Source organism: Cupressus sempervirens, chromosome 7 (genome assembly GCF_028749045.1).
Source record: "Cupressus sempervirens isolate cs-2001-9-10 chromosome 7, ASM2874904v1, whole genome shotgun sequence".
NCBI classification, from domain to species: Eukaryota; Viridiplantae; Streptophyta; class Pinopsida; order Cupressales; family Cupressaceae; genus Cupressus; species Cupressus sempervirens.
Window position 1 is genome coordinate 350274109 of NC_143124.1, and position 14420 is coordinate 350288528.

Consider the following 14420-nt stretch of genomic DNA (forward strand, 5'->3'; position numbering starts at 1 on the left):
ATGATGTGCTCAATACACCTGTCTAGTGGTCTACCTTGTGGAATTCCATTGAACATCTTAGAGTGTTTAACTCTAAGCTGCTAAATATTAGGAGGATATTCAGTCTTCTTCTATCCAACTTGTGATGGCATTAACATTCACTCTGTTGCCTACTCTACTTGATCATGTTGAATCAATCTAGCCATCCTTTGGAAAGAGACTATTCTGAAATCACTATCCCAAATTGTCTTAAGAATCTATGTTTTCCCATTCACTTTAAACCTCATTCTCCATCTCCTTGAGATTAAGAGTGAACTAACCAATATCATGCAACTAGATCATCCCAAGGACCATATCTGTATCTCCCATAGGCACAACATAGAAATATTCCTTAAAGGCATAATTATTAACATCCAATGGGAGTCCAATGATCTTATGATCACAATTGAGGACATAGCCATCAACTACCCTCACTCTAATTCCCCCAAACTCCTCTGTTTGTATGCTACACTTCTCCAACAAGCTAGCATCAATGAAATTATGAGTGGCACGGGTATCAACCAAAGTTATAACTCTTCGTCCAGCAACTACTCCTCTCATTCAAAATGATCCTTCCTAATTAATACTAGTGAGACAAGATTCCCTAAGTTGCCTATCTCCTACCCCATCTATGGACTCCATTTTAGACAAGTTTTCAGCCTCATCTTCCTTTTTTTCACCATCTATTTCCTCTATATCAAACTGCTGGTTTGAATTATCTTATTATGATTCCTCATTGTATGCCCACATAATTTTGTTAGCTTTGCCCTTTGGCCTAAGTGGATAGTCATGGTTTGTATCAGAGGGTCCCTTATAGTAGAAACATATTTTTTTCTTCCTCGAATCATTTAGTGTTTCCTTATAAAAAAATATGTTTCCTCGAATCATTTGCAACCATAAGGATATCTTCAAATGTCTCATCCTCAACTTCCTCTATTGGTTCCTCTCTAACAAAAATAGGATGTGTAGGTCTATTTGCTATTCTAAAAAGAGTTCTATTAGTTCTAGGTGATCCCACTGTACTACTATTATCCCCTTGTTCTAAATTTCATCTATCTTGTGGGTTCATTCACTCAGCCATGGTGGTGAGTGCCTGCAAAGCCTGAGCCATTCACTCTTTTCCTGTAACCATTGCTCTAAAAAATTCCTTTATTTCATGATCCTCATTCCTATTGTCTCTTGGTGGGCTATGGTCTTGCCTGTCACCCATGGTGTCTGGCTGCCTGATAAAATCTTATTCCCTAACAAACAAAGCTTTCTTTATAGTGAACAATCTATGAGAGCCAACCCCAGGTAGCTTGTGATTGCTAAACCCTCAAGATGGTAGGATTTAGCTCTGATGACAATGTAATATCCCTTGCCCAATCTAACTAATTTTAGCTCAAGGAATTTTTTCAAACACTTGTATGTTGCCTTTTAATGCTAGGAAATTTGCAAATGATATTACAGTGCCTCTTACAATGAACTAATGTGCAAGTGCAATTCTTTTAGTACTTTTAATGTATATACATGGAAACTAGATATGGAATGTGCACCTATAGTCAATTGACATTTTGACAAATAATTGACATAAAACTATTATGTTGATCATATATGCTATTAGATGGACATTTCATCAAACAAATGGTATGCAACATGTATCTCCTTTATTGAATTTATTCTCATGTACAATGTTGCTATGAGTATGCCAAGACAAATGGGTTTACAATAATGAATATAGTAATGCCAAAATCTGATTCTGAATTATCATAGCAAAATCATATGCCTAAAAATTACAATGCTAACTACTCATAGTTGTAAGAGGAACCTAAAAATAGTGATTCTGAAGGATGGAGATGAATCAAGCATAAGTACTATAGCACAATATCATTCTTGTGTATTGTAGTAGCCAACAATAATTGTATTCTCCAGTTTAAGCACAAACATAACTCCTGAAATGAAGCTCCCCTGAATACCAAATTCAGTGGATATTTCACCACCTCAAATGGTTACAACACTAAAGAGTTGACATTCTCGAATGGCTAACTGAAATTAGAACCCTAGTTTCTTCTCCCACGTTTATATCAAATGCAATTCACAACAATCAGATGATTAATAACGAAGCTCTCACCTCTGTTTATTCTTTTCCTTCAGCCTTCTAGAGGGAAATAAAATATTGTTTAATTGTATTCTCTAGAAACTTCCCCCTTTCCAATACAATAATTAGTTGTATTTCTAGCAAATGTAGTCTCTAGAAGCTTCTCCCTTGCAATAGAATAATTAATTGTGTTTCTAGAAAATTAAATTAATTAAATATAAAGTCACCTTTTAATATTAATTTATTTAATGACTTTATAAGGAATTAGTTTAATCAATTTCTCCTTATTTCTCCACTTAGCCTTTAGAGAATGTAAGGGCCAAGAACTCCATTGAGATGCTAAAAATATGGGGACATTACATGTGCTGATTTAAAGTATCACTTGGGTTTTGGAAAAATTGGTCCATCAGGACAACAATTTCTTTTTAGTTTGATTGGAAGTTTTTTGGAGGTGTTCTGGATACCCTTTAGGGTGTTCTTGAAGACCTTGGAATTGCATTTTGAATTTTGTATTCTTTTGGATTTGAAATCATTTGTATCCTTCCATTGTTAGTCATTTTGGTTAGTAATGGTGTTTGGAGATCCTTGGTGTTTGGATGTTTGTTTAGTCTTTCATTGTAATCTTTGTGATTCTCATATATTGCATGTTGTGTGCATCCATTATTAATTTAAAAAAAGTAAAAATTATCTTGGCTTATATGTATTCTTGTTCCAAGGATCTCTAGGTGGGGCATTACACTCTACATACTCAGAAATTATCACTTAAAGTTACACTGGTAGGTGGAGGTGGAGGTTTTTGCAATTTAAGATGTTAAATTTTATTAATAATTACATGATTACTTTTCAATAGAAATTTAATATGTATCTATATCACTATGATGCACATAGAGGTCTTCGTCATGTGTAGGATCTGTGCCTTCATCATCATGAGTAAGATCTATGCCAGGAGTAGTAGGGTGCATTGAAATTCCTTTACACGCATTGTTATAAATGTTTGAAATTAACATCAAATAGATTATTTGTCATGAAGTTCTAAATTATTGTTATTATTCATTAGGCTTATTTACCTATATTTCAATTGCTACACTAGAATCTTCTACACCTATTTGGGCATTGGAATCTGTGTAGTGGCTGACAACCACTGCTTTATAGCCTGGCTTGAAGCCAACTTGTTTGTCCTCTTCTATGGGTGCTATATTAGATTCAATGCCCTACATTTTTTTCATAATATCATTAATAATTAATTTATTTTTATTTGTAATTTTATATTAAATAAATTGATGTGAAATTTCATTTATTGCTATTTACAAGGCGTGAGTGAATTTTTTTATATTCACCAGAGCCAAGATGATGATGACCAACCTTCTCTTTCCTAGCTTTTGTCGCCTTCGATGTGTCTTGTAGCTGGAATATGTAAACTTTAAAATATGTTAGAAATATGTTAGATTATATAAATCCACAAATTAATTAAACATGTAAGTTTTAAAATAAATAGTAGCTGTCAGCATTTTTTTTGCAAAAATGACAAGTTTTGGAAGATGAAAATTCATCCATCTTGAATGAGCTCTTAGAGGAGGTGAAAGGTCATGTTTTTGAGTAAAAAAATGTAATCTCATATAGAAGAGAGGAGAGGAGATGTGGAGTTAGAAATATGAAGAGTAGGGTGTGAGAGTTTGTATAATAAAGTAGCCATTTTTTGTGAAATATTGCTGATATACTGGTATTTTGATTGCAAGCTTATTATCTCCTCCTTTGTCTCAAGGTTATGGTGATTATTAAGTTTCTTATATGTGGAAATTAATATCTAGAGCTACTATTGATATTATAAGTGTGCATAACATCTTTGGGTTATGGCAAAAAGCCTCATTACTCACCATTAGACAGTAAATACTTTTACAAATTAAGAATGGAGAATACATTGATTTTTATGATTCTCATTATATGGGGATTAAGGAAGGTGTTACTTTTCTTGGTTGTCTTGGTAGTTATCTTATGGGTTTGAATCATAATCATTGATCCTTGTGAAGAGTTGACCATGAATCAACATGTTCACTATTGTTGCAAGCAAAAATAGTAAATGAACATTCTTGAAAAAAGTGTGACAGAGGCCTGGTTATGGTGTGCATGTGTGTTTGAAGTTTAGTATGCATTCATGAGATGTTGAAGATTCTCTTAGAAGGATGGAATAGATGAGAGGCTGAAGTTTATGAGATAGTTATCATATTCAACAATTAAACCCTCATTATAACAAGGGTTTGAAGGTTTGGGTATCTCCTCAATGACTAGGAACCTAAAAGTCAATAGTTTGAAAGGTTATGACATGGTAATGGCATATTGAAGGTTGTTTGTTATAGTTCTTGAAGATTTTGAGAGGTTATAGGTTGAGTGTGTTCTTTAGGCCTATTAACCTAGATTAGGGCCTACGAGTTATGTGCCTTAATGAACAAGTTAGAACCTAAGATTTGAGAATTGGAGAGCATTTAGCAATGGGTATTTGAATCTACATTTAGTTTTGGTAGATATTTGGAAGAGTTTGATTTCTTACCTAAATCCCTTTTGGTATATGGTGTACATCCCTTGCTAAGGTAAATTTTAAATATATAACCATAATTTTTTTAAAGGCATATATCTAGCATAGAATATTATACATGTTAGATATATGATTACATTTATTGTAATCAAGTCAAGAATTTTAATGAATAGCTAGAGACCACTAATATGTGCATATTTATATTAATACTACCACATACCTATTTTTTAGGGTGGTGGGTTAATTCCTTTATCTGTTAGTCTCTTCTCTCTTGCATCTTCAATGATTTCATTCCACTCCAGCTATGGCACCATTGGAGGACACTTGTACTTTGGGTTGAGCTTTAGAGCCCTTTTGTAGTAGTCTCTCACAGTCTTTAAATGTTTGTAAGCTTTTTTTAGAAATTGGGTTCTATTCAAAACATTTTGACCAAAGAACTCCTTCATAGTTTTTATAAGATAATCTTTTAATTCAGGGGCTTACTCAGTCCAATTTTTAATAAAAAATAATTTGTTAGATAAAAAAATTAGTTCAAGCTATGTATGTTGAATATATTACAAAAAATAGATGAACAAAAAAATGTAGCAACCAATTACAAAAAGCTATGTACCTTTTACGTAATGTGGGCCCAAATATCTTCAATGCTAAAACATAAAAAGTTTAATAAAAAAGATCATTTCTTGCAAAACCATCTCTAACGACATCATTAGTTGAAAATGAGTTATGAATAAGTAAACTACAGTTACAATCTAAATAATTATAATTTTAAAGTACCTAGAATCTTTAGGTAATTTTAAGGGAATGATATCTTTCTCAACCATCAACAATGATGACTCAAACATTCTAGAAGAAGTAACATGGGCTGCCCTAGGAAAGGCTAGCAAATTATTAGTAGTATTGGTATTAGTTCTGTCACCATGAGAAAGTGTTCTTGTCCCTACACAAAGTTAATTAATGTCATACTATACTCAAATGAATAAGAAAGTACAAATAAAATCATATTCAACACATAACAAAATGTAGCAAAACAATGATTTACTAGCTCTAGTTGCAACAGGTGTGGATGTTTGCATGCTCCTTGTCGGTGATCCTATGCTCAAAAATCTTGGAGTGCTGGCCGACCTTGTGGAAGTAGGCGTATGGAAATCATCAACACCTAATATATATATATATATATATATAATGTATTTATCATGTCCCCTATTTTCCTCTAATAGAGTTTAATAATAAATAGTAAATAAAAATGACATTGCTATTGGGAGAAACTCTCCACCCATGAGTCATTCCAAATAGATATTATCAAGGTGAGGGTAAGCAAAAATGAACACAGTGGGGATTTAGAAAGGAATTATCTTTTATAGATCTTTGGATACATATCTACTATCATCATCTTTAGCACACAAAAATACAGTCACATGTATAGAGATTTAATTTTTAGATCAAGCTTGGCACTCAGATTGAGGCACGAACTAAAGTTATATATGCAAGTTTTCAGTGATATTGTTATGTAGAAATAGTATCAAAAGAACACTACACCAACCATTAGAATCATATTAGAAGCAACTACATAAAGTTTCAGACTGACTGTAAAGTATAACATAGATCACCAGTAGAACCATGATGAGAAAGTCATACTTATACAAAGGTTCATTAGTAGCACAAAAGGACAATAGTCTTATAAAGGGCACCAAAAACCAAACTGACGATTTGATCAACACCAATCACATATCTAGTAAGAATCATCACAAGCTCATGGACATGTAATTGGTCAGGAGGATATACATTTAAGACTATATCATCATAAAAGGTTCAACAACTATAATTAGAAAATATATATGAGTTTTCCACATACAACTAAGATAATATATTAGGAATGATTATCAATTATAGAGCATGGATAATGGATTGTATCAATCTTAAGTATCAAAGAATGAATACAAGTGGTTAAGTAAAGGAGAAGAGTGAGCATGACAATAGTAATATAAAACTATCAATAATAATCATGAAGAAAATAATATCCCTCCTGATGATTGAGAATTGAAATCACATACCTTTAGGACGTACACTAGTACCCTTGTCAAGTGGAAGAACTTAGTGTCATCTCAAAAAATCCTATAACAAAACATAAAATGATCTTCTTAATATATTATAAAATAAAAAAATCAAAAGTACATGATGTTTTACAAATTTATTGTAAATAGAGAAGAACATGACTTACCTTGATGTAGGTATGCCAATCATGCATTTTCAACCCTAATCTAAAATCACCTTTCTTTGATATGAGATTGCTTATGCTTGTAACAAATCCTATGGAAAATTTAGTTTTTTTATGGCTTCATATATGACATCAATTTTTTTTTGCATTAATAACCAAGGAATGGTGCTCATATTAATTCAGTTTCCATTGCTATTTGATTCAATAAAAAACTTTAAGGGATGATTGGATTCATCGATATCATTACAAATTTTGACCAATTTTTCTTTGTCACTCCTTCAATCCAATATTTTCCATAGTGTCTCTATTGCATTCTTTCCAATATGCATAACATAAAAAAAATACACGATTGGGAGGAGTTCATAGTACGACAACCTACTAAATTGTCTAGGATAGCTTTTAAGTCCTTTTGGAAGTTACTCATTGATGCCTTGATGACCTTCACAAACATCAATTATATCATTAGTTAACAAAAGACAGTATCCAAATTTAAATTTTATATGTAAACTTGCATTAGATGGAGTAACATTACCTCAATGAATCATTCTATTGTATTTCAACTTCCACATGTGAGGTGTCATTCTTCATGTCTTTGATGTTGTCTCTTCTTTCCCATTGAAAAGATGTTTTTTAGAAATTTGATACTTATGATTTTTGTGCATAAAGTTTCTATTCTCATCGAACTACTACTTTCCTAAACTTTTTGAATGGTGAGATTTCATCTTTGAACCAGAAATTGGACATGCAAATTTTCCCTTTGTCTAAAGACCTACAAGATTGTGTATAATTGGATGACATGTGTACTACAAGATTCATATTTATAATTATCACATGCAACTTAAGTTCATACAAAAAAAAATATTAGCTAGAAATTTTACATACCACAAAAATGTGGTAGTCCAGGGGTATCATGTATTATCCATACAAGCATTGTATGGGATTGAATTTCCTTCCACCAATTGGTCTAGAGATGTCTTACATAGTGACCTCATTCCATAACTCCAACAATTCATCATTCAAGGACTCAATATATACATTCATATCTTTCACTTGGTACTTACCTAATTGAATGAACATAAAAAAAATATAATTATTACATCCATTTGATACTGTGTTTATAAATTAATTTAGATGACTATTAAATGGAAAAATACCTAGTACAATTGTTTCCAAAATTATGTTCTCCCTCTTTATGGACATCCAAGGAAGAATGTTATTATAAATAGCAAAAAAAAGCTAGATCGAGTAAAAAAATGTCATCTCTCTAAATGGATTGACACCATCTGCTACCAATAGAAAATATAGATTACAAGGTTCTTCTTTAAATATTGGCCACCTATCTTCTATGTCCTTAAATGTAGAACCATCTATAGGCATTGACATATGTCATCTTGACTTCTATTGCATACATGATAATCCATAAATTGTGCTAAGCTAGTACACCTAAATAATTGTTGTAGACGTGGAATAATGGGAATGTAGTGAAGAACCTTGTGAGATACCTTTTTTGTTATTTGATCTAATTGATATCTACTAATGTGACAATTAGGGCATTATGTTATAAATTCATGTTGTTTATGATATATAATATAATCATTGGGACATGCATTTATTATTTGATACTCCATTCCAATATCTTTCATAATGGTCGATAATTCTCAGTAAGAGCAAGGTAGAAATTTTGATGGTGGTAACAAACACTCACCTATCAACCTATGGAAAAATATTGTTATTAATATAAAGAAAATTAATGGTACACTAACATAGAAGATGATAGAAAAGATGCTATACTTTAGCATCCATGAGATTGCTACAATAGATATACCATCCATAACCTTGAAGTTTTCCAGCAATAATACATCAGATTCAAAGTGTTGTTTGGGAGCCTTGGTACAAGGGCTCATATGCCTTTTCAATTACAAGTATATCAAGATTCTCTCCATCATCATCATTAGATGCATGACTATCATCATCTTCATCAGTTGCACTAGTAAAATCTTCTTCAATCTTGTTCTTTGGTACATTATCAGTTGCAGCAAGACCAACATCTTCAATTGTGTTCTCTTCCTTAGGATCATCTTCCTCCATGTATTACCTTTTACTTCGATGTTCCCACCTCCATGTTCTTCCCATTCAAAATCCACATTCACCAAAGGACAAAAACCCCTTCTTCCTTTAATGTGATCATGTTGCCTATAATGTCTCTAAGCTCATGTGATTAAAATTCTTTGATTCTTTAAACCTTTTCATTTTTTCAAGGACAATAACATTTTTCATCACCATTTCTTTTGAATTGAGGCCACTATCTAGCAATTTTTCCCTTATTTTATTCTAGGTTCATATTGTTAGGTGTGGACTTTCCTCACAAGAAAATATTTAGGCTATAAAATTATATCAAATATAAGCATACAAGCATTAGTAGTATTTTGTATATAATCAATAATAATTAAATAATTAAATATTACTATGTCTTTAGTAAAGATGGCATGAAGTTGAAGTTTGATCCTTAGCCAAAATATCATCATAAATTAGGCACACATTAAGAGAAGAGTTAAGATCAATCCCACCATCACCACAATTCATCAAGGGGATGACAAGATGTTGCATAAATTGTGGGATTGTTACAAAGAGAGCATCTCCTAGACGATAAAGAATAATATAAGCATGGAAGATGGTCACGTGTCCATGCTTTATTGGAGAAGTGTTTGTGATAGATTTCATAAGTTAAAAGATCTACAAGAATGTGAAAAAAATCTACTACATTCTCAAAAACAATAAGAGGTTGATAATGAAGAATTCCCATAAACATCACCTAATTATGTCTCTAGAAACTACTCAACAATTGATTTTAAAAGAAGTCCAAAAAATAATAGTCTAACCTCAAGAAAACCAAATATATTTGATTTTTTTATTTATTAGGGAAATGCTAAAGAGCTTGAGTGTTTGAAGGATGAAATGTCAATGAAGCCCCTCTCTATTCCTAAGGTAAAAGTTTTAAACTTTGAAATCCCTGATGATCAAAGAAACACTCAAGAAATCACAAATATAGATAGCAAAGCTTGCAAGAATATTTTTATTCACCCAATACAAAAGTTTTCAATTTTAAAAATGTGAATAAATCATCTCACACTTAATAATCTACAACCAGTCCATCGAAGAATATTATTTTTTAATAGTTAAAACTAATAGTGATGACAAAGTGAAGCTACAAATTGGTATGGATTGTGCTCTTTCATAAACTCCAATTAAAGAAATAAAATATGAAGAAATCTTGCACCAAGATGATCACATGACTAAAGTACCACATTATATGAATCATTATCAATTTGGACAACACTCTTCTTTTCCAAGAGAAAATTATACACTAGTTTTTGTCTTCTATCAAGCAAGAGAAACCCTCTACGAATAACCCAGGTACTAATTTAATCCAAGCTAAAAATGGGGTTCTAGTTGGAGATTCTCTATTTTAGTCTTTTGAATTTATTATTATTGAAAATGAAGTTGAAAATTATGAAAATCTAAATTAAAAATTAAGTAGAATGCTTGGTGTATTTAATGATGCTACTTTGCGTGATCATTTGGGTGTGAAGGAAGATATAATACCTGATATATTTAAAAGTGCTCCACCAAGGATATAGAGGATCACTAGTCAGGAGTGTATGATGCTAGTGAGTTTTATACCTATTATGTATGTATGTATATATATATATAAAAGAGGGTAAACCCTAGTGGGGATGGTACCTAAAAAATGATGTACAAATATAAATATTCCTTGTAAGAGGATGAACTTTGTCAAGAATCAATGAAATACATTAAGTAGATATCAACCCCTATTAAGATACTTTGAATCCTATTAGTTGATTTCAACCCTGTTAGGAGTTGTGGCAACCTTGTTAGGATTTGTAGAAAGAAGAAGGATCTACTATCCAAACAGCTTCAAGGGAAAGATTACCGAAATCATTGTCCAACTAGCTTCTATATTATTCCTTGTAAACTAATAGAAATGGAATAAATTCGGCTCCTTTTTCCTCTTGACTGAACTAATCCTCTTTTGATGTCAATACCAGATCACTAATCTCACATCCAAATAATCCCTTGGATCACTTACATTCATTTACCAACTTTGCATATCACTTGCACAATTTTCACTTCATACATCAATCACACATCAATTTCATACATCATCAAAAGGAAAATATCCTTCCTTTATATCATATCCTCAAAAAAATTTGTCGAGTCAGCCTTGAGGATTTCTCAATTAATTATGATAAGACCTCATTGAGATATTAAAATACTTTACATCTTTTTGTAATGAGAAATAATTATTAGTTCACAATCTTTACAACTTTTCACATGTGTGACCTCAAAACTTATGCACTTGTTGACATCATCATTAGGCTATCTACTGTCACTTTCTAACTAAAATCATCACGATTCTATCCCCACTAAGAGATACAAATCAAACATTAGAAACCACTTATCAAGTACTCTATCTATTTATTGTCGTCTATAAATGAAGCATATGATATGCATGTCTTCAACTCTTTATAGGATACAATGTAGAACATGTCCTTAACTATGATTGACCTAATCATTAATACACAATCTGTGTGACCTCATTCTTTGTCTACTAATAATTATTAGCTCACAATCTTTACAACTTTTTACATGTGTGACCTCAAACCTTATGCACTTGTTGACATCATCATTAGGCTATCTATTGTCACTTTCTAACTAAAATCATCACGATTCTATCCCCACTAAGAGATACAAATCAAACATTAGAAACCACTTATCAAGTACTCTATCTATTTATTGTCGTCGATAAATGAAGCATATCATATGCATGTCTTCAACTCTTTATAGCATACAATGTAGAACATGTCCTTAACTATGATTGACCTAATCATTAATACACAATCTGTGTGACCTCATTCTTTGTCTACTACTTTGCTAATATTCATAGAACAATTCTATGTTGACATCATTGAAAAACATAGTTAGAATGCAACATGGAAATGCTCTTTATGCTTAGGATACTTCCCTAAAGGAATATCATCAACATTCATGCTAATAGTAAACAAATTCTTTAGCACTGTTAAGAAACTTGACTTATTTGTGACTTCGGTATTCTAGTTACTTTGGATGCTACACCTAAAGAAAAAGAGGATGAAAAGGAAATATTTGATGATAACTTGATGAATACATAAGACCTATAATAAATCATAACTTAGGTAGAGAATCTTGCAAAACATATAGATAATGATGAGGAAGATCAAAGTACAAAGGAAGATCAAGGTTAGAAAGGCATGGTGGAAGAATAGATAGAAATCATATCTATGGAAAATGAAGGTACACATTAATTTACCATAGTAGAGATTAGTAGACAAATGGATGCTTATTCCACTCCGGGCATATGCACCAAGTTGTGGTGCCAAAAAGGTGACAATTTTTTTTTCTTTTTCATATTTTCAATAGCGCATATGCGCTATAGCATGTACGACCTATGGCTTGGGTAACCTGAGCCATAGCGGGTACCTACTTTTATAAAAATTGAATTTTTATATATGATGGGTAGCACACCCGTGGCCCATCATTTTCATTAGAGGTTTTTACTATTTCTATGGAGCAAGGCATATGCGGGTTGAAAAATCCAACATTTTCACCATCCCTTGCCAATATGCCTCCTTACTGGAAAAATTTGAGATCACAAGCACACCCACACCAACGCCGTATGTGATCTAAACTTAACTTTGTATTGTTCAATATGTTTTTCATATTATTTTGTAGGGTTTTTACAACTTTTATTTAGATTAATTTATTTATTTGGATTTCAATTTATTTTTTATTAGGAAATGTCCATAACCAACCGGAAAATTCACAAAACCCTCAAGAACCTCAAAACCAGAACCCTCCTCAAGAAGAACAACAAATTCCACTTCCCAAACCAATTGCAAGACCTCTGCTAGGCACATAAGAAAATATAATAAATGAAATAGAGAGAGGCAAAACTGAATTAGAAGGACTCATTGCTCAATTGAAAGAATCTGGACAAACCAATCCAATGAGAGCTCAATTGGCATCATCCCTCGAATCCATTAAGACCTAGATAGCCTCAGTTAGTGGTTAGTTAGATATTTGATGGGTTAAGAGGGATGAACAAAAAATATTTTATGCAAATAAATTTTCATATGAAGATGTTATAAAAAAAGAAATACCAAAAGGTAGAATATGTGCATTATTTAGAAAACCCAATGAGAAAAATATTGTTAGAGAGGGTACCAAATGGTTCCCCATCCATTGGTGCATACATGATGCTATTAGAAATAATTTTTGGGATAGATGGTGGATGGTTTTTGATGCCCCTCCTTGCAACAATCACAAGGTCCCCATGTATTTTTTTAAGAAATTATATTGTGAGTTTTTCCTTGGGGAGATCCCCAATTATTTTGATATATTAGACCCCCAGGGTGGAGGTGGGGGGTCATCATTTGAGACATTGGGAGCATGTCATAACCCTAATGTAGTTAGGGCACCTATGGTCAAGCCACAGTGTGAGCATGTGACTATTCCTTCAGTTATGAAGGAACATGTAGAGGCCAGCACTCTAGGGACCATTAAAAATTTGACGCAGACCCTAATCCATTCCATGGGCCCATTAGTTGAGGGGGAGCCTTCTGTGTGTCATGGTCACATGTGCACTTCATGCGGATCCCTATGCACATTTGGCACTCATGTTGGAGATGGTGCGGATGATGGGCTCGTCACTGATCAGTTCCTGAATGACACATTTGGCATTGACACAGGTAAATTACAATTATAATTTACTAATTTGATCACATTTCATATGTACAGTGAATGATTAATTAATTAACATCTATTGACATTATTCAAAATTCAGGGTCAGAGTGTTGTTGTGCCTAGCAGCAATCCTCCAAGCCCATTTTTGGTCCCCTCCACAAGTCCAAAGGTATGTATTGATTTAATCATTTTAATTAATACATATATTTATTAAGTAATCATATTAAGGATTGACAAAAAAATTATGCATGTGCATCAGTTCTCCACAGGACCCTCAACACTATGGATTCGGAGCATAGACATCGTATGAGCTTCGTACAGGTATAGTTGTTTCACGTTAATTTTATTCATTTGATTATATTTATTTCATCTTTCATGTTACATGTAATGTGTATTTTATGACATGCAGCTCATGATGTCGGACACACCTCCTCATCTCCAACAGTCTATTGATCGTGGAGTGGCTGCAGCTATGGCCAGCTCATAGCCATTGACTAAGGTATGAAAGAATTTTCTTCGTTTTAGTTGTTTATAATAGTTAGTCTCAAAATTTATAACGTTATTTATAAGTGATTATATTTATTGAATTTTTGTAGGGTCTCATCATGCTTGATTGTCCACAATCCTTCAAGGTGGACTTACAGAGTGACTATTTGATAGCAGTAAGAAAATAATTGATTTTGTGTGTACATATATTTGATTTCAACGTATAATAAATATTGATTCATGTCTACTTTGTTTGTATTAGCTTGAGTTGGAGAAGAGCCTCAACAAGAGGA